Source organism: Canis lupus, chromosome 2 (genome assembly GCF_048164855.1).
Source record: "Canis lupus baileyi chromosome 2, mCanLup2.hap1, whole genome shotgun sequence".
NCBI lineage: Eukaryota > Metazoa > Chordata > Mammalia > Carnivora > Canidae > Canis > Canis lupus.
In genome coordinates, this window is record NC_132839.1 from 44,987,464 (window position 1) to 45,010,864 (window position 23,401).

At 38.2% G+C, this 23,401-nt stretch overlaps 1 long non-coding RNA gene across 42 annotated transcripts in view; it reads right to left on the bottom strand.

Annotated features, from left to right (window-relative positions):
• Window positions 1-461: 461 nt before the first annotated feature.
• Window positions 462-23,401, bottom strand: part of LOC140616885 (uncharacterized) — an 87,806-nt gene continuing 64,866 nt past the window's right edge. For 2 of the 42 annotated variants that reach the window (XR_012017292.1, XR_012017209.1), the window contains exons 5-9: window positions 22,298-22,337; window positions 9,382-9,483; window positions 7,870-8,005; window positions 2,384-2,502; window positions 474-670 (exon numbers count right to left, since the gene is read on the bottom strand). This is a non-coding gene — a long non-coding RNA (uncharacterized lncRNA). Of the gene's footprint in view, window positions 671-2,383; window positions 2,503-5,649; window positions 5,751-7,869; window positions 8,006-9,381; window positions 9,484-9,748; window positions 9,927-18,100; window positions 18,203-19,677; window positions 19,758-22,297; window positions 22,338-23,163; window positions 23,205-23,401 lie in introns of all 42 variants that reach the window. The other 40 variants (XR_012017212.1, XR_012017224.1, XR_012017222.1 and 37 more) reach the window with 40 other exon arrangements.

Here is a 23,401-nt window from a genome sequence, read left to right on the forward strand (position 1 = left end):
ATATCCAAAATGTGCCTTTGCTCCTACTTATTACCTACTTGTTTTTCAGAGCTGACACCAAGTAAAGGAAATTCATATTTAAAAACCCATAATGCAAATCAGTGATATTGTATACGATGTAATGTATAATAAAGGGAAAAAAGACCTAACCATGGCTTAGCTGCTGAGGGCTGCCATAATAAATTAAAACAGAGTTGGTAGCTTTTATTTATTTTTTTTAAGATTTAATCTATTTATTCTTGAGAGACACAGAGAGAGAGGCAGAGACACAGGTAGAGGGAGAAGCAGGCTCCGTGCAGGGAGTCCAACATGGGACTCCATCCTGGGTCTCCAGGATCACGCCCTGGGCTGAAGGCGGCGCTAAACCACTGAGCTACCGGGGCTGCCCAACTAGGTGGCTTAAAAAACAACAACAACAACAACAACAACAACAACAACAAAAACACAAAAAACAGAAATACATTGTCTCACAGTTCTTGGGCTGAAAGTCTGAAATCAAGGTGTTAGTTGTTTGGTTCTTTCTGAGTGTTTATTCCATTCCTCACTCCTAGCTTCTGGTGACAGCTAGCCGTTCTTGGCCTTCCTTGGCTTGGAGATGTGTCCTTCCAATCCCTCTTCCATCTTCACATACCTTCCCTATGTCTCTATGTCTTCCTGTGGCTGCAATCAACTTTAGTAAACAGGAAGAAAAAGTAATCTGAAAAATCACTAAGGTGATAATACATTATGATCAGCCTCTTCTGTTCATATTTGGTGCAGTAATGCTTTATATACACATTTGACTGATATGTATAATTTGTCTTATTGTAGATAGCTATGCATCCCAATTCAGTACAGGGTAAGGAAGTCAGACTGTATGAATTTGTTTCTTGCCTTCACCACTTGCTAGCTTTTGTTTGTTTGTTTTGTTTTTTAAGATTTATTTATTTATTTGAGAGAGAGTAGGGAGAGTAGCAGACGGAGAGAAAGAGAAGCAGATTCCCCACTGGGCACAGAGACAGACTTGAGGCTCAATCCCATTACCCTGAGATCATGACCTGAGCTACCTGAGCTGAAATCAAGAGTTGGACACTCGTCATACACCCAATACAATAACCAACAGAGTGTTTCCACTCAGTAAGTATTGGAAAAGACAGAAAGAGGGAGAGAGAAGAGAAAGGCAAAAATGAGATTCAAAGAAATCTGCAAATAGAACTGTCTCAAAACACTATTAATATAGCAAATGGTATACTAACATATGGTGCCAAATGGAATCAAATAGATAAGAAAAATCCTGAAGTTTTGAGTGAGCTACACTGAAAAACTAACAACAAACCACCCTAGATTAAGAGGTTGCAGTAAAATAGAAAACAATAGAGGTTTTAGGGGAAAAAATGGCAGAAAACTTCAGAATGAATTCCTAGACTTGATTTCAAAGCATGAACCACATGAGGAAAAACTGGATTTGGACCTCGTTACATTAAACACTCTTTTTCTGCAAAAGATTTTTAAAAGGATTTGGTGGACCTGCAGCATCTATTAATAAAATCCCATGGATCAATCTTAGAAAATACTAACAATCATTGTTATCATTGTTGTTCTCTCTATTATTATGGCCTTAGTCAATCCCTGTCTCAAACACTGCTGTCAGCAGAGCAAAGCATTTTTAATTCCCACTAACCTTATCATTTGCCATCTTTTCCCCCTTTTCATAAAATTGATCTCCCTTCTCCTTTTCCTGACATTTTCTCACTTATCCCTGCTGACCCTGATCATAAGCCACCTCCTTAGCAAAGATTCCCTGATTCCCTCAGTGTCCACATCTCTCTCTCTTTTTTAAAGATTTTATTTATTTATTCATGAGAGACACAGAGAGAGAGGCAGAGACGTAGGCAGAGGGAGAAACAGGCCCCCCGTGGGAAGCATGATGCGGGACTTGATCCCAGGATCCCGGGATCACACTCTGAACCAAAGGCAGATGCTCAACCACTGGCCACCCAGGTGGCCTCTCTCCCTTCTTTCTGGTAGTTCCCTTCTGCAAATATATATTAATTTTTATATATATGATATTTTATTGTATTAAATAGCATATTATTTTTCAATATAATATGCATTTTATATATAATAGAATGTTAATTAGACTATAATTGAGTAGAATATTTGATAACAGAATGAAATATATAAAAAAGAATGAAATATATATTCTCTATCAGTGTGTATATATTACAAATATAAATATATAAGTATATATGATATAAATATATTTGAAAATGTTTATATATTAAATATGAATTTAATACATATTAAATATAAATATATGCATATTTATATGTAACAGTTCTATTTCTTTTTTGTTAAAAGGGTCTTCCCTCATTAATATTTACAGTTGCAAATAATCACTGACCATTTGTTGAATGAGCTGACATACAGCTGCTGCTGGAATGATAGGATTCAGCTCTGCTCCTGGGTATCCCCCAAGTGCCCAGTAGAATGTCTGGAATATACTTGCCATGGGGAAAATATCTAATACACAAGTAAATGAAAAGATTACAGAACACAAGCATCAGCCTAAACACGATTAGAGCTCCCCACAAAATTCCATAAAATATATATATATATATATATATATATATATAAAAAAGTCTGATGATGGAAGAAAAGCTCACCAAAACAGCTTTCTCTCTTTCTCTGTATTTTTTTATTTTGAATATCCCCTAATTTTTACCATTTCTTTCAATGATGTTTACATCGAAGGGAAAATAAATTCATGGTTTGATTATGGTTCATGTTACTTTTGTGAATACGTTTTGCTACTTTTGTCTTTTTTTATACCAGTCACTGATGTCTTTTCTAATTAACAGCTCTAATCAAATACTTGTGTATACTGCTCATATAGATGCTGATTTCAGTATGTGTGTGTGTAAGTGCATGTGTGCAAGCATGTATGCTTTTGTGGATCTGCAGTTTAAAAAAATGTAAGTTTAAAGAACTGAGGTTTAATATCCTCTGAGATTTCTCTAATTAGGTTCTACTCCTCTTCTTAGATGAGTTTAGTACCCAAATAAATGAACTAATTAGTAGTCTGTTGTTGAATGAGGCTACAAGGTTTTATAAAATCCCTGGTCATTCTCGAGAGTTCCTGCCCAGGACTGCAATTAAAGAACTCAGAAAAAAATAAAAAATAAATAAAACCTGTTTTCTATCCTCTCACCTTGTTCCATAACCACAAGACTGCAGGTGCTGTGCTCAGTTCCTGAATGGGTGTGGGCAGGGCGACATGGGTGGAGGAGGGCAGCACACAACCCAAATCTGGGTAGCAAAAGCCAATACAGAGATGGAGAAACAAAGACAATTCCCAGAAGACCAGTGCTCTTTTGAATGACCCAAGTAGTCTGAACGAGCCTTTGAATTTCACCTTGATGTTTAAATGAAGGCACAAAGGGAAAGCAGGGGCTAATTCTATCGATTGGTGTGGACTCAGAAATCTAGCATAAAAGTAATATACCAATATAGAGGGAATGTGACATAAAAACGAATCTAGTCCCATCTAACTAAATCATGTCCTGACCTTCTTATATCCCTGTGGATTCTTGTAACACATTAAGCTAGAGTTTTGTTGGGGATTCATTTATTAATAAGCAAATACATCAAACCTTATATTAACCATATTTAGCCTCTTCTGAAAACATTTAAACAAATGAAAATGAACTAATGACTAGTTTTTTTGTCCTGGTTTTGTGGACAAGATCTTGAGAATGATTCCTTAAATTATAACTATTTTTTCACTCGGGTCATGGTCCTCTGCTGCTCAAACTACTCTCCCCTCCACAAGTCGTCCCTGTTTCCTTCTATAGGGGTACATTGTTTTGGACTGCCAGTAAGAACTCTGTCAGGACGCCCGTCTGTGCCTCAGAGGGAGTACCAAATACCCAGGTAGTGCAAGGAGTGGAGAATATTCAATGTGTAACGCATATAAAGTCACAGACCCACAGCAGAAGTACAACAGAGCTCTGCGTATCTGAGGTTCCTTCTTTTCAGTACAGTGTTTCAGCCTGATGCTCAAGTCACTTCCCCTGTCAACTCAGCTCCCTGCATACAGAGCCCTGTCTCACTATAGCATCTTCTCTGCCTCGGCTATATCCTCTTTATAACCTTGTAGTGAGGATCCATCCCCAGCCTTTTCAGTCTTGGAAATCCACTGAACACCAAAGCGTTTCTCCTGCATTGGCTTTTTTCTGAAAGGCTAAATAAGGAAGTGGGAACCCTGGTTTCAGTGGCTGCAGATCCCTGAGGGTGGGCATGGGGCACCAGGTGAACACTGTTCTCCAAGCTCAGGAAGATGAAGCAGAGCTGGGTCTTTCTCCCCAGTCTTCCAGTTTCCTTTTCTAATGTGTCTAGAATAAATCCTATCTATTACAGTACAGATTTAGATCCCCATCTGTTCTGAGAAAGCTACATCACTCCCATTCACTTGTGTGTGACTTTGTTGGTGGAAAATAGCATCTGAGTTACTTAACAAGGCATCTTAGAGTATAATGGAGCAAGAGGAAGAGTAGGCTAGTGCTTGCTTCCCTCATGCCTGGGAGAAGGGAAATCCTTTCACCCCACGGCTTTACATCATAGTAACTTACTGAGTCAATTTTTAATTAAAATAGAAATATCTGGTAGAGGTTTCATGCATCTTCAAATATATTGCACCCAGATGCAATATTAGAAGAGAAGTAATTTGTCTGCAAACAATTGTCTGTCAAAACTAGGACAGCATACCTGAAACCAACATTTGCCAAGTTTAGAGAGACTGGTGAAAAGACTGTTTTCCCTGAAGCATTATTTCTGCCAGAGGAGCCCAAGCAGCCTTCAAGCAAGGCCAACAAACTTCCAAAGGCAGGAGTTAAGGGAGAAAAGAAAATTAATTATTTTCAAAATATAAGATACTTAGATGAAAGCCAGATGTTTGTCAATTTGCTAAAATATTACACTATCCAGCTTAAAAATGTTTGCAAAAAGTAGACAGAAGCATGAGCACAGATCTTGAAATGCAGCAAGTCACCAGGTTCTAGAGGACCAGAACACTACCAGGCATGGAGTGGTTCTCAATCAGTGCTCGTGGACCAAAAGAATGAGTGAAGATCAGCAAACCCCAAATGCCTTAGGATGATAATCAAGGTCTCTCATGTGCTTATGAAGATCCAGATATGGTCCATTTGCCATGTTTATGTCTCAACTCTTCGAATTCTTAACTATCAAGCTTCTGAGATACATCCCATCATAATCCCCTTCTTACAGAAAGGTTAAGGAATCTGCACATAGCCCAACAGGTCATGAGGTGAAATCACATTCTACCATGCATCATATCCTAGGTTCCAGGGAATGAGATGAATATGCCCCGCCAGCCAACAAAATTTTCTTATAAGAAGCACCCTGGAAGCAATTTGGACTCTGTCAATTGTCAATGCCTAAGGGGAAAAAGCAGTCTCTAGTAGATTGTTTCCTGTGGCCACAAAGTCTTTCTGAGCCTCAGTTTCCTTAACTGTAAGTGGAGATGATAAAATGTAAACCTTGGGAGTTTTCTGTAAGGATTGGCAATGATGTGTATAAAGCACCGCACCCAGACTACTGTCTGGCCAATGGGAGAGAGCCTCAGTGAACATTAGGTATTTTTGCTATTACCTGCTATTCCAAGTGTCCACCCTCTTCGTAAGCCTAATAATGTGGCATGAGGGATGCATTTTAGACTTCATCAGACTCCCTGGATGGTCCATATTATAAGTCTGTGGTCAAAGCATTTAGGATTGGTTTTAATGAGCTACCACCCATCTATTAACCCTTACAGATTCTTTTAATAATCCTGTTGGGTGAAGGTCTCCAGAGTACAGTGTCTGCCTCTTTGGTCTGGCAGCCTTACAGTAAGCGGTCTCTGGCATAATACCTATACTTATATGTAACTTCCCATCCAAAAGGCTCTTTAATAGCTCTAGTGAACAAAGCACCTTGTAAATAAGGTAGTGTTGGCATTTTTATGTTGGCTTCCATTAACAGAGACTCTATGATTGGTGTCAAGATGGTTTCAAAAAGGTTTCAAGGTAAGCTCAGCATTCCAAAGTCCCACTTAAGGACTCCTGCTTTCTATGTTTCCTCCACATTCATGCACCCATTCAGGAAACATTTGCTTAACTCCTTTGATGTGCTAGGCACTTGCTAGCACAGTGATGTGGCAGTGGAGGCAAGCAATGGGGGGTGATGGGAACAGAATCCTCATCCTCATGTGGTCTAGAGACTGGGGGAAACACAATCATTCTACATGAAGTGACAAGGAGTGGCATGGGGCAGGATACAGGGAAGGGTAAGGAATGGGCAGGAGACCCAGGCCCATCTGGAAAGGCCTTCTGCACAGTGGATTTGTAAACTGTGATGTGAACAATAGGAAGGCCTTGGACACATGAAATGTCACAGCTGGAAGAGAGTATAGGGCCAGTGAAAAGCCTGAATGAAGATCCAAAGGAGAGGATGAACAGAGCACTTTCTAGAGAATTGAAGGTAGGGTGGAGGAGGGGCACCTAGGTGGCACAGTTGGTTGAACTTCTGACCCTTGGTTTCAGCTCAGGTCATAATCTCAGGGTTGAAGGATTGAGCCCCACATCAGGCCCCATACTCAGTGCAGTCTGCTTCAGATTCTTTCTCCCTCTCCTTCTGCCCCTTCCCTCCCCTCCCTTTCTCTCTCTCTCATAAATAAATAAAAGTTGTTTTTTTTTTTTTTTAAAGGTGGGGTGGAGAAACAATCCATCTGGAGTATGTGTGGTAAGGAGCAAGAGGCATGTGTTAAAGCTCAAAGGTGGGCAGCAGTGCATTTGGAAGATGTTCTCATTTATGTGCCATCTATGAAGCCAGCAACACAAAAAATAAAAATCAACCTATATTTTCTTCCTTTGATTCATGCGGGCTGCACTGAATATACGTAGGTTGCAATTAAAGTGAAATGACTTACACTTATGATTGTGTAATAGAGAACTGAATTATGAGGATGGCCCAGCTTAAAGCCCACCTCCACTATCAATCCACCCTTGATCAGCATAAAGTGATTTCTCCACATTCAGATCTCCCAGTATTTATGGCTTTCATCACTTAATTATACTGGCTTGTTAAATTATCTTCTCATACACCCGTGGCTTAACTCTTTTATTAGAGAGAAGGCTTCTAAGAAGATCAAATCCCCTTTGAAACTTCTCTGTATCCCCCAAAGTAACTAGCATCCACATGATTATTCACTTGGCCAACAAATATGATTCTATGCACAAGATAGGCATCAGAGAAGAAGGCAGAGAAGAACCCTGGTCTTGGAAACCTAAAGTTTTGATCAGGGAGGCAGATAAATAATTTAAAACATATTGCAATACATAAGCACATAACTGTATATTTACAGCTTCCAATATTGCTAAGAACAATGATTAAAATGAAGGGAGATGTGTTACAAATTGGATTCGAGGCATACTACTTTATTGTATGGAGAAATCCATACAAAATCCAAAAAGTTATTTTTTAAGTCAGGACATGAATGATAAGAAGGAACAAGCCGTGTGAAAATCTGGAGTGATGCAGACAGATAAAAACTAAATATAAACCTCTATGATGGGAAATGAGCTATGTCAATTCTTCCTATCACTGGCAGAAATGATAATCATGTAATGCAATAGAGGTGTCAACTAACACTATGTGGCCATGTATCACAACATAAATATAAAATAAATATGTTGTACACCTTAAACCTGCATAATGTTATATATCAATTATATCTCAATTAAAATACAAACAAACAAAAACACCCAGCCAGAGGAGCAGAGGAGGAAAAGAAAGATGGCATGTATATCAAAAAAAGAAAGCAGTAGGAGGAACCTGGGTGGCTCAGTGGTTGAGCATCTGCCTTTGGCTCAGGTCGTGATCCTGGGGTCCTGGGATCAAGTCCTTCATCGGGCTCCTTGCAGGGAGTCTTCTTCTCCCTCTGCCAATATCTCTGCCTCTCTCTCTGTGTCTCTCATGAATAAATAAATAAATAAAACATTTTAAAAAAAGGAAAAGAAAGCAGTAACTAGTGTCTGATCACACAGAACTGTATAGAACATAAACAGAGTTTGGGTTTTATTCCTAGGTATAATTAGAAATCTTTCAAAGGTTTTTAAGTACTTAGAAGATACTAGAGTTTTAGATTTATTGATTGCTTAGCTGCTTGCATGCATTAAACCCCAGAAAGACAAGTTTAAGAGAATAAAGCTTACCAAAAATTATTTTCTAATTTGAGTTAAATACTCATGAGTAAGGCCCCAACCTTGTAGCAAATTACAGAAAAACAATGGAATTGGCATAACAACACTCTTCATAAGTGTCCCTTACAGCAGATGTTATCTGTCAATATTACCTTCTCCCTACAACTGTGTCTTTCATGCAAACAACATCTGCAAGTTTGCATGGTGGAATGGACGTAAAAGCCTGCTGTAAACCACTGGCAATTTTTGTGTCTATACTCGAGTGAATGTCACAAAAAATAAACTTCATGGCTTCAAGTCTTTAAAGAGGGAGTTGGTTAATCAGAAGAACAGCAGCTGAGCCACGAAATACTTTTAAAGGGAAATCTTGTGTATGTAAGCACCTATTTTGCAAATGAAGCGTGTGAAAGTCTCATATAAGGAAGGCAGAACTCCTAACTGGTGGTCATTAAACATCTCATGGGCAAAGGCAGTAGTGAATTACCTCCATTTCTGTGTTAACAATTGCCTCAATTTGCATTTTAGCATAAAATAACTGTGAGTAAAATAGCCTAAAACGTCAATATTGAAAAAAATCAACAACAACAATAATAATAGCTACCATTTGTGATGCTATTACTTGGTGCAAAGCATTTGGGGAACATTCTGTAGATACGTGCTCATTTAATAGTTGCAGAACTCCAAATGCCATCCCATTAATAAAACCCATTGTAATGAATGGAGAAAGCAAAAATCAAAGATACAGCAACTTGCCCAAGGCTACAGAGCAGATAAGCTTCAAAGTCAGAGTTCCCAGCCAGTCTGCCTTCAGCTCAGGTCATGATCTTGGGGTCCTGGGATCAAGCCCCAGTTTGGGCTCCCTGCCCAGCAGGGAGCCTGCTCTCTCTCCCTCTGCCTGCTGCTCCCCATGCTTGTGCACATTCCTCCCACCCTCTACTTCTGTCAAACAAACAAACAAACAAACAAACAAACATGTCTTTTAAAAAAATCCAGAGTTCCAGCTTCTCATTCTTAACTATTTCAATATTGCCCTCTGAGACACCTGGTCAAAGCATCCTGCTTACAGCTAATAAAGACTTTGTCCATAAAACTTGTTAAATATCACCTGCTTTAGTTGAATGTACAACTGGTGCTGCCTACCCACCTTATCTCAGTTGATTCATTCGAAGAAAACACTTCTTGAGTGTAACTCCTGTCCCAGGCAACAGAACTACAAACAGGAACAAAATGACTCTGATCCTGACTTCTGGAAATATATATATAAAATAGGTGACTATTATATATGCAAATATATAAATATTTATATATATGAAAATAAGAATGTCACGCATAGATAGGTAAGGAGGAGGGACATCTGTACACACATTAGGGCATTGCTGTGCACAATTAGGGTAGGAACTCTTAGATCTAGAATTTGAGTTTTCAAGTCTGCAGATTGTAAAGCACATTACAATCAATTCCTTCACGTTGCACATAGATTCCTCATGGGGTTTCTCTGCATTCGAAACTACCTTGTGGTTTTGGATGATAAGTCATTTATGAATAATCGTTTCCCCAGAAGACTCCATGGGTAGTATAGCTCACATAGTATGGTAAGTTGGTTCATGCTATATATTTATGACATAATGTTGACATCACTACTGGGATGTGTCATTATTCCAGATGGGTTCCAGTCCACTCTCTCAGTCTCTTGAATATATGTGCAAAAAAAAAAAATAAATAAATAAATAAATAAATAAATAAATAACATGCAAATATAAATACAAATTGCAAAATCCAAAAAATAGTTTTACTCAAAAAACTAACTTTCCTCTAAGGTACCAAAGCTAGTTTGCTAATGTAATTTATTAAAGGTGCCTACTTTGAAATCAATAGTAAATGACTATAGGCTAATTTTTGATTGATAAATCCCTCATTAAAATGAATGTCAGCCTAAGCTTCCAAACTATACCTATTAATAAAACTCTAATTGATATATGCAGCCAATGCCTTTCTATGGGCATAATCAATTTGGTACAGATCCTGCACTTTATTGACTTCTGGCTACCCAAGGGGGTTTTTTCCCTCCTCCTTCAGGGAGGGCCCATCTCTGTGCAGATACCCAAAAGCAGACCTAAGACATGAGGGCACTTGCCATTTAATTTAGACTTCCTGTGACATTCCTAACACACAGCACCAACGTCAGACAATGCTGTTAGTGGACAGGTCCCAAGAGTCACCATCTATGAAAAGCCAATTGCTGCACTTAAAAGCTAGACTGTCAGAAAGCTTGGTGCTCTAGACACCCTGGCTCCAGTTCCATCTACAAAACTTTAAGTGCCACTTGCTGAAAGTATGGAAAAACCATATCCTGTCTTTATCCATACAGAGTATCATTATGTGTTTTACAATATCGCACTAGCCAAACAACAGGAACCAGGCAAGGAGCTAGTGTTCAACATTCAAATATTCTAAATGTTCAAAGAAAAGCCTTTTACCTGAGTCCTGAAGAAAATCAGTTTTCATGGCAGAAGGCACATGAATATTGATTCATTTGAATCCAAAGGAAGACCTCAACCACTAACTGATTCTTTAAAAACACCCCTAAGCTTCATTGACATGCTGTTGCTTTACACTTAGCATTTCTGAGTGAGTGTATTAACTTGGAAAATCTCAGCACACAGAAAAAAATATAATAAAGGTCTATTGGGAAGCTAAAAGCCTAAAAGAAAAAAAATTCAATATCTATATTTTCAAATATAATATAAAATGAAATTTACTCCAGTGATAAAAATCTCAAATAATCAAAGAGCAGCCCAACGGCTAAAGAGAACTTAGTGGAGGCCTCTGACCCTCCCTCCCTGCAGGGATGGGTGGTGTGAAACCCTTAGATTGAAACCATTGCAGATATATCTTAAATATCTCAAAGACCAGATTTGTATTGAGCTCCAAGCAGCCCTTGAGTCTTCAGAAAATGTCAAGAGAAAAGATTCTCCTTCAAGGCTACCAGCACTTCTTACCTCGTTTCTATTAGGCTTGGAAGCCAAGAGCTTTACATCCTCTATGCAATTCCCAGCTAAGCTATAAAACTCATGTCGGTGAAGAACACTTAAGGAGAATTGTTTTATCCCCACCGTCTGTATAGTAGGTAACTTTGTGAATGAGCATTGAGAGAATGATTCTAGAATGGAAGGGAGTGTATCCTACTTCATTTAACCTGAAAACAGTGAAATGATTCTCTTTCTTTCTCCCCCTCCTCCCCTCTTTCTTTCTCTTCTTTCTCTCCTCTCCCTCTCTCTCTCTCTCTCCCTCTCTCTCTCTGGATTTCTTTTAGCTTTGGATGGCTGGTTGACCATCCCTCAATTCTCTATTATATTTTTTTAAGATTTTATTTATTTATTTGAGAGACAGAGAGAGAGCACAGAGGAAAAGGGAGAAACAGACTCCTCGCTGAGCAGACAGCCCAACATGGGGCTTTATCCCAGGACCCTGAGATCACTATCTGAGCTGAAGACAGATGCCCCTACATTTTAAATCATGTTGTAGACCCTTTTTTTGTCAGGGCTTGGGTAAAGATTGAGAAGTTTCCAAAGAAACTTAACAGAATGCAGGCCCTACTGTCAACCTGGGTTTTTCCCCAGACTGAACAGGACACCTGCATGCCAGCATGCTGACTCTGTGATAAAGTGTACCATGTGTTTAGTGATCCCCTCAAATCTAAGCCAGTAGAGATCAACATTTTCTGTTAAGAAAAATTTCATTTTACATAGAGTACTTTGTTTAAAAAAGTATAATTCTTGTTCATTATAAAAGCAAAAGAATATTTTAAAAGTTTGGAAAATACAGAGAAGGTAAAGAATCACTTGGCAATTCCACGATGCCTTATACTGAATAGTGAGGACACAGTTTCCTGCACTATGTCTCTTTTGCTTCATTTTAGAGCATCCATTTGCTCTAAGGTAAGCAAAATGCTGCTTATTCTATAAAATTTTGCATGATTAAAAAAAAGCAAAAGCTAAAAGAAATTTTGCAGATCTATACATTGCTCTTTCTAAATTGTTCTGCCACATGGCCAGAGATTTCACTGAGGTCTTTCCTCACTTGTCATTCTCTGAGGACCTTCTTGACCACTCACAGGAAGTGCTGACACCGTTAGCTTCCTCATCATCCTCCCTTGACCCCACCCCACTGCCAACCCACTTTTTTGTTTTGCACTGGTGACCCCTGACACCAACAGGTGTTAAGTATTGGCTTATTATCTGTTTAATAGAATATAAGCACCATGAATATTTGGGTTTCTGGTTAAAATTCAAATTCAATAATTGTTCCCAAACTCTAGAAACCCACAATTGTAATTTTTTACAGACTTTTTAAATAGTAGTTCTAGGCTCACAGAAACATTGGCAGAAAGCTACAGAGATTTCCCGTATACCTCCCTGCGCCCACGTATGAATAGCTTCCACTCCATCATCAGCATTCCCCACCAGAGCAATACATTTGTTACAACTGATAGACCCACACTGACACATTATTATCTCCCAGAGTCCACAGTTTATATAGGGTTCACTGTTAGTGTTATACATTCTATGGGTTTTGATAATGATATGTATTCATCATTATGGTATCATACAGAGTATTTTCACTGCCCTAAAAATCCTCTATGCTATGCATATTTTTCCTTCCCACTTTCTTAACCCTTAGCAAACACTGATCTTTTTACTGTCTCCATAGTTTTAACTTTTTTCATGTGATATATTGGAATCACATAGTATGTAGCCTTTTCAGATGGGCTTCTTTCACTTAATAATATGCATTTATGTTTCCTCTATGTTATTTTTTCATGGATTGGTAGCTTATTTCTTTTTATTTTTTTAATATTTTATTTATTTATTCATGAAATCAAAGAGAGAGAGGCAGAGACATAGGCAGAGGGAGAAGCAGGCTCCCCACAGGGAGCCTGATGTGGAACTCCTCCCAAGACCCTGAGACCCTCAGGTTGTGACCTGAGCTGAAGGCAGATGCTCAACCACTGAGACACCTAGGCATCCCAACTCATTTCTTTTTCAGTACAATATATCATTCCATTGTCTGGATGTGCCACAATTTATCCATCTAACTACTATAAGGTTATTTTGGTTACTTCTAGGTTTTGGTAAATATAAATGAAGCTATTATAAACATCTGTGTGCAGGTTTTTGTCTAGACATAAGTTTTCAACTTCCTTGGTGAATATCAAGGAGTGTGGTTGCCAGATCATGTGGTAAGGATAAGTTTGGTTTTGTAAGAAACTGTGAAACTGTCTTCCAAAGTGACTGTGCCATTTTGCACCCCACCAGCAAAGAATGAGCATTCCTGTTGTCTCACATCATTGCCAGCATTGGATGTTGTCAGTGTTCCAGGATTTTTCCATTTTAATAGGTGTGTTAGTAGTATGTCATTGTTGTTTTAATTTGAATTTTCCTGATGATGTATGGTGATAGATGATAGATGATAGATAGATAGATAGATAGATAGATAGATAGATAGATAGATAGATCTATATATACATGGAGAATTTTTTTCCCCTGCTTATTTGCCATCTGTGTAACTTCTTTGGTAAGGTGTCTGTTAAGATCATCAGATTGTTTATTATTTCATTGTTGAGTTTTGAGAATTCTTTGTACATTTGAATAAGAGTTCTTTATCAGATGTGTCTTTTGCAAATGCTTTCTCCCAGTATGTGATTGTATGCTCATTTTCTTGACATTATCTTTGGAAGAGCAGAAGTCCTTTGTGTGTTTGGTTTTATTTGTTTTAATTTTAAGGAGGTTCAGTCTATGAAGTATTCTTTTCATGGATCATGCCTTTGGTGTCCTATCTAAAAAGTCATGGCCATATCCAAGGTCACGTATGTTTTCTCCTGTGTTATCTTCACATAGTTTTATTGTTTTACATTTTACATTTAGGTCTGAAATCCATTTTTAGTTATTTTTTTGTGAAGGGTCATAATCATTACTTCACCTAGTAGCTCCCTATGGATAAGATCAAGGCAACAAAATTAAGGAATTTATTACTCCCTAGATTACCTTGAATTAGCATACAGATTGTTCATTCAGCCACTAGTCATTCATCCTACAGGCACGTTCTGATCACCTATTGGGTACCTGAGGGTCTCCAAATGAAAACAACATTTTTTTTTGTTCTCCTTGAAGACGAATGGCCAGTAATAGACAAATGTGACAGAAGGGCCAGACAAAGAAGTGGCACCAGAAGTTACATTATGCAAAATTGGGTGTGTACTGAGTTTCAGTATGGGCAATAATTTGCCACCACTAGCTAATCACATGATCACTCAGAGTAGGTGAGATCCATATATTCAACAGGGAGGAGGAAAAGAAGCAGGTTCCAAGTAGACAAGGGTTAGCCTCTGAAGGATCAAGCAAATAAGACAAGAAAATTATCTAAACTCCCTTCAGGGAAGCCTATCCTACGCTTCTTTCTGTCATAACCCATCACATGCCGCTCCAAATTATCCTTGTATCTAGTCCACACTCTATGCTTGCATCTTGCTGCTACCTCCTATAACCATCAGCTTCATGCTGCCCATTACCTCTTCCACCTCACAGAATACCATGAGCTTCTGATATCAAGAATGAATAAGGCATTTCCAGCATCTGGCCCAAAAAGAAAGCTTTATACCACCACTGGAGGAGTAGACAAATGAACTAAGAATCAGCAAATAGACTCTGGATATAGGAGTAGGCATATAATGAGAGGAGGATATTGTCAGTGGCCATATGGCATTGTAACTTAGACGAAACTCTACCACAACAGTTTAAAAGTAGAATACCATATTAGGGTGCATTAATAGAAACACAGTGCCCAGAAACATGAAGGTTATTATACATTCATTTCAAGTGAATGGTGTTCAGTTCCAAGCAGAATGTTTTAATAGGAATATAAGTCAAATAAAACATAAACAAAGATTGATGAAAAGGCAAGGTCAGAAGCATCTGTTCTAGGAAGAGCCACTGCAAAAGAAAAAAAGGGATTGTTTATTTAGAACAAGAGGCTTAGGGAAAATGGGATACCCACTGTTGGATATTTAAACTCTGCTGTATGAAAGATGCTCTACATATCTCAAAGGGAAAACACTGAAGGCCACTGCTAAATGTGCAGAAGAAACAATTCAGGCCAACGCAAGGAAAATTTTATGGCAATTAGTGCTACCCAAAATTAAATTGGATTTTCTAGTGAAGAAGTGAGGTTTGGCCACTGCAGGTATTCAAGCAGGGATAGCCATTTAAAAAAAATCTAATTATTTTTTAAAATTTGCGATAAAAATTAGGGTACCTGGGTGACTCAGTCCGTTAAGCATCTGACTTCAGCTCAGGTCATGATCTCAGGGTCCTGGGATGGAGTTCTGCTTTGGGTTCCATGCTCAGCAGGAAGTCTTTTGGTACCTCTATCCCTCTGCCCACTTGTACTCTCTCTTTCTCTCAAATAAATAAATAAAATCTTAAAAAAAAAACAGTTGTGGTAAAAATAGATATGATCAATAACATCTGAGTATTTACCCAAAGAGTTCAAAAAAGATACATGTGCCCCCATGTTTACTGCAGTATTATTTACAATAGCCAAACTATGGAAGCAGTCTGAGCATCTGTCTATTGACTAATAATAAGGAAGATAGTGTACATACATATATATGTATACACACATACACACTGGAATACTACTCAGCCATAAAGAAAGAATGAAATCTTGCCATTTGCAACAACACAGATAGATCTAGATAATATAATGTTAAGTGAAATAAGTCAGTCCACGAAAGACAAATGCTATATGATTTCACTAATGTGGAATTTAAGAAACACAACAAAGAAAAAAAGAGACATACAAAAAACAGACTCTTAAATATAGAGAACAAACTGGTAGTTGCCACAGAGGAGTGGGGTGTGGGGATGGGTGGAATAAGTAAAGGGGATTAAGAGTACATTTATTGTGATGAGAGATGAGAAGGTATAGAGTTATAACACTGTATGTTAGTTATACTGGAATTTTTTTAAAGCTGCAGTAAAATATACCTTACATAAAATTTACCATTTTAATTATTTTTAATTGTACAGTTCATGGGGAACGTAGGTACTCAGTGGTTGAGCAACTGCCTTTGGTTCAGGTCATGATCTGGAGTCCTGGGATTGAGTCCCGCATCAGGCTCCCTGCAAGGAGCCCTGCTTCTCCCTCTGCATATGTCTCTGCCTCTCTCTCTGTGTCTCTAATGAATAAATAAGTAAGATCTTTAAAAAAAATGACAGTTCAGTGTTATTAACTACATTCACATTGATGATCAACATCTCATCTCCAGAATCTATCCCATCTTACAAAACCGAAACTCTATACCCATTAAACACTAATTCTTTATTTCCTCTTCCCACCAGCCCCCGGCCACCATAATTTTACTTTCTGACTCTACAAATTTTATTATTAAGGACTTTATATGAATTGAATCGTACAGTATCTGTTCTTCCATGTCTGGCTTACTTCATCAAGCATAATGTCTTCGGGGTTAATCCATCTTGTAGCATGTATCAGAGAGATAGCTGGTTTTTAATTTTTTTTTCACTGTTTTAAGGAAAATAACAAGAGGTTTGTGATAGATGGATCAATCTTCCAAAATAATGGTTGTATGCCCTCCAACTTGTGCAATAATTTCAAAGTATTTGAGGAAAAGGTTGACTGGTGTGTGAAGGCCACTAGGGACTTATCTCCTTACTCCCCATGAGCTTGAGTGAATTTGTAGGGTTATCCTGCACAGGTGTAGCTCATACTGTTGTGGGTGGAGAACCAGGGCTCACAGTAAGTAAAGCTAGGAGCAAGAGGTAAGAAAAAGTAGAAACTGGGACCTTATTAGGAAGGGGGTGATTACCATAAGCGAAGCCTGTGTCTAATACTGCACATCATCATCCCATTTACTCCTTGCAGCGATGCTATGAAATCCATAATGTCATTCCTGAGTCTCCGTTGAGAAAAATGGGCTCAGAGGTGTTGAATAACCAGCTCTAGGTCATGCCGTGACTTGCCTTATACTAAAGTAGGTGCTATTTTTAGCTCATGATTTCAACAGAGTATTGACCTAGCTCTCTAGATGGTAATTAGAAGATTGCCCAAAACATCAAGAACATAGCACAGTTTTGAAATAAAGGAAAATAGTGGGGGGATCTGCCAGATTAGGACAACCTCTGTGTCAGAGACACACTGCTTGCTGGAATCTATTGACTGACTACACCTCCAGCATCTCCAGCCACCCAGACACAGTGAAAGGGCTGGAGTTCCACAGTGAACTGTCCCCATAGAGAAAAATTAAAAAATAAAAAAAAACCTTTAAATTACACCACAGATCTGTATAGGGTGACAAGCCTTTTGAAGCAGCTTTTTATTAAAATTAAAGCTAAACATAAAGCTAAGATAGACCAGGAATTTTCTCTTTATCTAAATATTCTTGAGTTTTTATATCTATGTTTCTAATAGTATATATAACTAATATATAATGCATGGTATATATTTTACAATATACATTAACAATATACATTAATGTACAATATACATTATTATTTTACAATATATATTAACTAATATAGTATATTGTATTTAATAATATTAATACTAGACATTATAAATATCATATAATATATTTATTTAATATTAATTATGGTATATAAGCTAATATACAATATTTTACTATATGTACAATATAGTCAAAGGTATATATATACACCTTATTATATATATAATATAATCTACAGAGTCCAAAGTGTTTGTGTGTGTGTGTATATATATATAATTTGAATAAATATATATATGTGTGTATATATATATTTATACTTTTCCCAATGCTTACTTACATTACAGCTTTGTACATGGCAAAAGATCAGTAAAGACCATGTGGTACTGGTTCCTATGAATGTCATTTGACTGCAACCTATTTTTCTACTTCAGAGTGCCATCTGCCAAATAACAGATTATAGATTCCCTTACATATTGACTCATATACATAGTTACCTATTTAAAAATCCCAGTTAACAGAGGGAGAAGGTAACATTTTTAAAATTGAAAATTACATGCCAAAGTAGACAACATGAAACCGGGGTTCAATATCAATTGCCATTGGGAATATTCAAGTTAAAACCACAATGAGATATCACTACAGACCTATCAGAATGACTAAAATTAAAAATAGTGGCAACACCCAAAGCTGGTGAGGATGTGGAAAAACCAGATCATTTATACATTGCTGGTAAAACTGTAAACTTGTAAAGCCACTCTGGAAAGCATTTGGCATTTTCTTATAGAACTACACATGTAATTATCACATGGTTCAGCAATCGTAATCCTGGTATTTATCCCAGAGAAATAAAAACACATGTTGATGTTAAACCTATATGTAAGTGTTCATAGCAGTTTAATTTATTGTAGCCAAAAACTGGAAACACCCCCAGGGTCCTTCCATGGGTGAATGATTGAACAAACTGTGGTCCATCCACAGCATGGAATACTACTCAACAATGAAAAGGAAGAGATAATAAATACATTCAACAACTGGATGAATCCTATGGGAATGAGGCTGAGTGAACAAAGCCAATCTGAAAAGGTTATATAGTATGTGGTTCCATTTACATAACACTCTTAAAACAACAGAGTTATAGAGATGGAGAACAGGTTAGTGGTCGCAAGGGTTTAAGGAGGGGTTAGAAGCAGGAAAGTGGTAACACAGAGATCTCTGTGGGTATGAAAGCATTCTGTATCATGACTCTGATGTTGATACATGAACCTACCCATATGATAAAATGGCAAAGAACTAAATACTTAAAACACACAAACATACACACTAGATTTTAGAGATGAAGAAACTAAGACCTGTGGCTTCTAAGTAATTGCTCAAGATCCTGGGGACCACACTTGGCAGTGTGGGTTTGAACCCAAACCTGAGTAAGCTCCAAGGCTGCAGTCCTCAGTGTGAGAGAGCAGACAGAGGGGGGTGGAAATAAAAACACATAAAGCTGGAAAATCTGGATAAGATTAGTGGATTGTATTGATATGAATTCCCCGGTTATGATATCATGCTCAATTTTTTCAAGATGTTACCATGGGATGGGGTGGGGGGAACCATGCAAAGGGTATACAAGATCACAAATCTCTTAACTTTTATTCCATATAACCACATGTGTATCTACAATTATCTCAGAATTTAAAGTTTAATTGGAAAAAATTGAGCAATCAGGTTGAAGTCCGTTTGTCTGGTTCTTGCAAAATGCCACTCTATTTCATCCTGCTGTTCCTGTGAGTGGGGGATAATCATAGGTGACTAAGTTGATACAATGAGGCTATGCTTATAACCGTCTTAGCTCAGAGGTTTAGCACATAATATATGCTCAATAAATGACATTAACAATGATTAAGAGATACATATCAATTCACAAACCTGCATTGTATTTCAAGGGTAGATGAGGTCTTTTGTTGCTTAATTAGTTATGCTACTTAACATAGGGACTTCTGGATTGCCTGCAATTTGGAAATGGTTCATTAGCTTACATTTCATTGTATTTTTGTCAAATGGAGGGAGGTTGGGCCCAAGAAGACTGAACTATCACACTCACTCAAGACCAGTACCAAGCAGATTCTGTCTCAGCTTACGTTCCTCCTCTGAAGATGTCATTTGACTTTTTTTTGGTAAGCAGACAAAGTGGGGGGAGGCACTGAAGCAAGACAGTAAATCTTTTTCTCCCTATTTTATGCCTTATTTACCCTAAACTTCTCATTTCCAGTGTGTCTTTACAGTCTTTTTAAAGCTACTACATCCCCTGCTGAGACATTTACATGGCCAAGAAGAGGGAGAGGCCCCAGGGCTAGTGGGGAGAGAGCATCTTGCTCAGACAGCATTCTCTTCCAAGTGTTTGTGAGTCCACGCTACTGATATGTGAAGTCCACGCATCCACATGTATCCAAATTTTGCTTCTGTGCTTTTTGAAAGCACAAAATTAGAGTCATTGCACTTCTTTTGAAATGGCCCACTTCCCAAGAAGAATGAGAAAGGGAACAGAATAGAAAAATCTTAATGAAGTAGGAGAGGAGCCAGACACAAGGTGCGAGCTTGCCATTGTGGTTGAAAATCTCCTGCGCACGCCCACAGAAAGGCCTTGCTGCCTGCCAAGTGTTCTTTCTCTGCAAGCAGACTGCCTGGAGAACAGGGCAGGAAACATTGGCACCAGGAGGGGTCTGCTTCCGCTTCCTCCTGCTCTCTAGGGGAGAATTTTCCCCAAGGTTTGGGAACCAGGGAAATATGCCATATTGAAATGAAAGGCACAAGGCAGAGCTGACATTTTTATCAGCCCAAATTCCTAAATGAGTTCTTCAGGAAGTTAACAGCCAAATAAAGCAGGCAGTCACCTTCAAAATAACAGTCTTCATTATGCTGCTGGGGAATCACTTGTGGAAAGTGGCCCCCAAAGGGCCCCAGATTTACTAAGAAAAGAGAGATTGTTTTGGCATTTGTCAGGTCAAAAAGGAGGGGGTTAGTATATGCAAAGCACATCTGTAATTCAGTCCTCCACCTTTACTGGTCCAGCCTCCACCATCCACTCGTGGGTGCCTTTTCTACTATGTTGGGCACAAGTGTGAGAAGCAAAAAGTGCATGGGAGCCAGACTCAGCTCCTGTCCTCAAAAGAGCCAGAACTCCATGGGGCTTAGGTGGAAGGTCATAAAAATGGATGTATGCTAAGTCTGGGGACACCTGAATCCTTCCAAGTCAAGGAGGACTTCCCAGAGGAGCTGCCTTCTCAGCTAAGACCTGAAAGACGAGAAACAGGAAGCTAGAAAAGATGTTAAGTGAGAAGGATGGAGAAGAGGGGAAGAGATGAGCAATATTCTGAGTGGAGTATGAAAGTAAAAGATCCTAAAGCAGTGCTTCTCAACCCAAGGCTGTTTTCCTCCTCAGAGGACATTTGGCAATTTCTGGAGACATTTTTGGTTGTCTCAATAGGAGTAGTGGGGGTGGGTTAGATGGCAGAGATGTTGCTAAATATTCTGCTGTGCACAGGACAGCCCTGCAACAAGAATTATCCAGCACAAATGTCAGGAGTGCCCAGGCTGAGAAATCACTTAAGTAAGACTTTGGGCAGGGTTTATTTTATTCTCAGAGCTCTGTTCTCAGTACCCATTTATTCTCAGGTTCTGAAAGCAAGTGAGATCCATGTGCCATTTCTGGGTTTTGGGGTATTATTCTCACTCAATATTCAAAAGCTTGTTGTTTGTAGTTGTTTTTGGTGTTTTGTTTTGTTTTTGATGGCTGAAGAGGTAGAGCAAGCAAGTGTAGGTGGTATAAGGAGAAGGGGTGAACACACATACTGTACTGAAAATTTTAAAAGCCTTTATTACAGCAATGTCTCCTCCCTATTGTTTGCTCCTAGTATCTCCTATGTCTTAGGCCAGGCTAGTTATTTATTTATTTATTTATTTATTTATTTATTTATTTATACTCCAAAAAACATAAGCAAGGAAGACTGGACATGTCATCATCAACATCAACCAGTAGAAACTCTGCAGATTACCAAAATAGATAAAAAAAAAAAAAAAGGATTATTCAATAAGGCAAGCAGAGCTAAAGCTTCTAAAATTGTGTTTGAATATTGAGATTATTTGGGTTATATCATCTGCATTAAGACACTAATAAATAGTTCCTGGCTTATACCTCAGCTCTCATCAGTATTAACGTAAGAATAAAAGTGTGTCATAAGATTCTGAGTCCACTAAGAACATTTCCACCCGCAGTGGAAAGTGGTGACATATCTGGTTTGGGCACTAAGATGTGATATAAAATCCTCCTTTCTCATTTCCTATCTTGACAATCCATACAACCCTTAAACAAAAGAGGTGAAATCACTTTTGGAAAATCTTCTTACAGAGTGTGAATATCTAATATCCCAGGCACATGGTCAGTTAATATATTCTGGCATACACGAAGGAATTTGCCGAACACAGACAGCACTGGGTAACACTTAATTTTACTATTGCATATTTATGAAATTAATGATATAACACTTACCATCCCTCCTAAGTTTAACTCTGGATGATGGTATTTGATCCTGTGGGAACACACAGTTATTAAGCCAGGAATTAAATGCAAAAGTAATCTGAAATTTTGAGGGGGTGACAAAAAGAGATGAATATGAGAGACCAAGTTGTATATTAAATACAGGAGCTTAATGAGAACAAAGTGAAACAAATAGGTTGGTACTCCCCCCCCCCACCATACCAGCTAAGGCTTCATTTTATAGCTGTGACCCATAACCACAGTTATGATTAAGGGTTATCAAATCCCAAATTCTGTAACTCCAAGTATGTGCTCCATTTTCAGATTCGTATGTTTACTGTAGACCCCATGCCTCCCTATCAGTATCTAAGAAACAAAGTGTAGGCATGAAGAAAGAAAGAAAAGAAAGAAAGAAAGAAAGAAAGAAAGAAAGAAAGAAAGAAAGAAAGAAAGAAAGGAAGGAAGGAAGGAAGGAAGGAAGGAAGGAAGGAAGGAAGGAAGGAAGGAAGGAAGGAAGGGAAGAAAGAAAGAAAAAAAAGAAGGAAAAGAAAAGAAAAGAAAAGAAAAGAAAGAAAAGAAAGAAAAGAAAAGAAAAGAAAAGAAAAGAAAAGAAAAGAAAAGAAAAGAAAAGAAAAGATTCCTTAATAGCCTATCTGCATTTTGTTAGCTAAAATGAAGGATCTTTATTAGGGTACTCTTAAAAATATTGTAATTGGTTATGGACCATATTCTTCACAATGGACATTTGTAACCATGTCATTAACAACTGTAGGCAGGGAGTGACTGGCAGCTGATTAGAAATGGTAATGCCTTTTCTCATTTTTGAAATCCAAATCCAGTTTTCAGGGTAAGCAATGCTTCCAGATGCTGGGACTGACCTAAAGGGTCTCTACATTCCACAAATGAGGCTTTGAGTATTCTGAAAGTAGAACAGCAAAGTGGAGTCATACATCTGTCCAAAATCACTTGGGGTTGGCGCACACATAAATTCAATCTTTTTGCTGGGGCTCCTGGGTGGCTCAGCGGGTTAAGCCCCTGACACTTGATTTTGCCTCCAGATCCTGAGATCAAGCCCTGATTCGGACCCTGTGCTTAGCTGGGAGTCTGCTTCACATT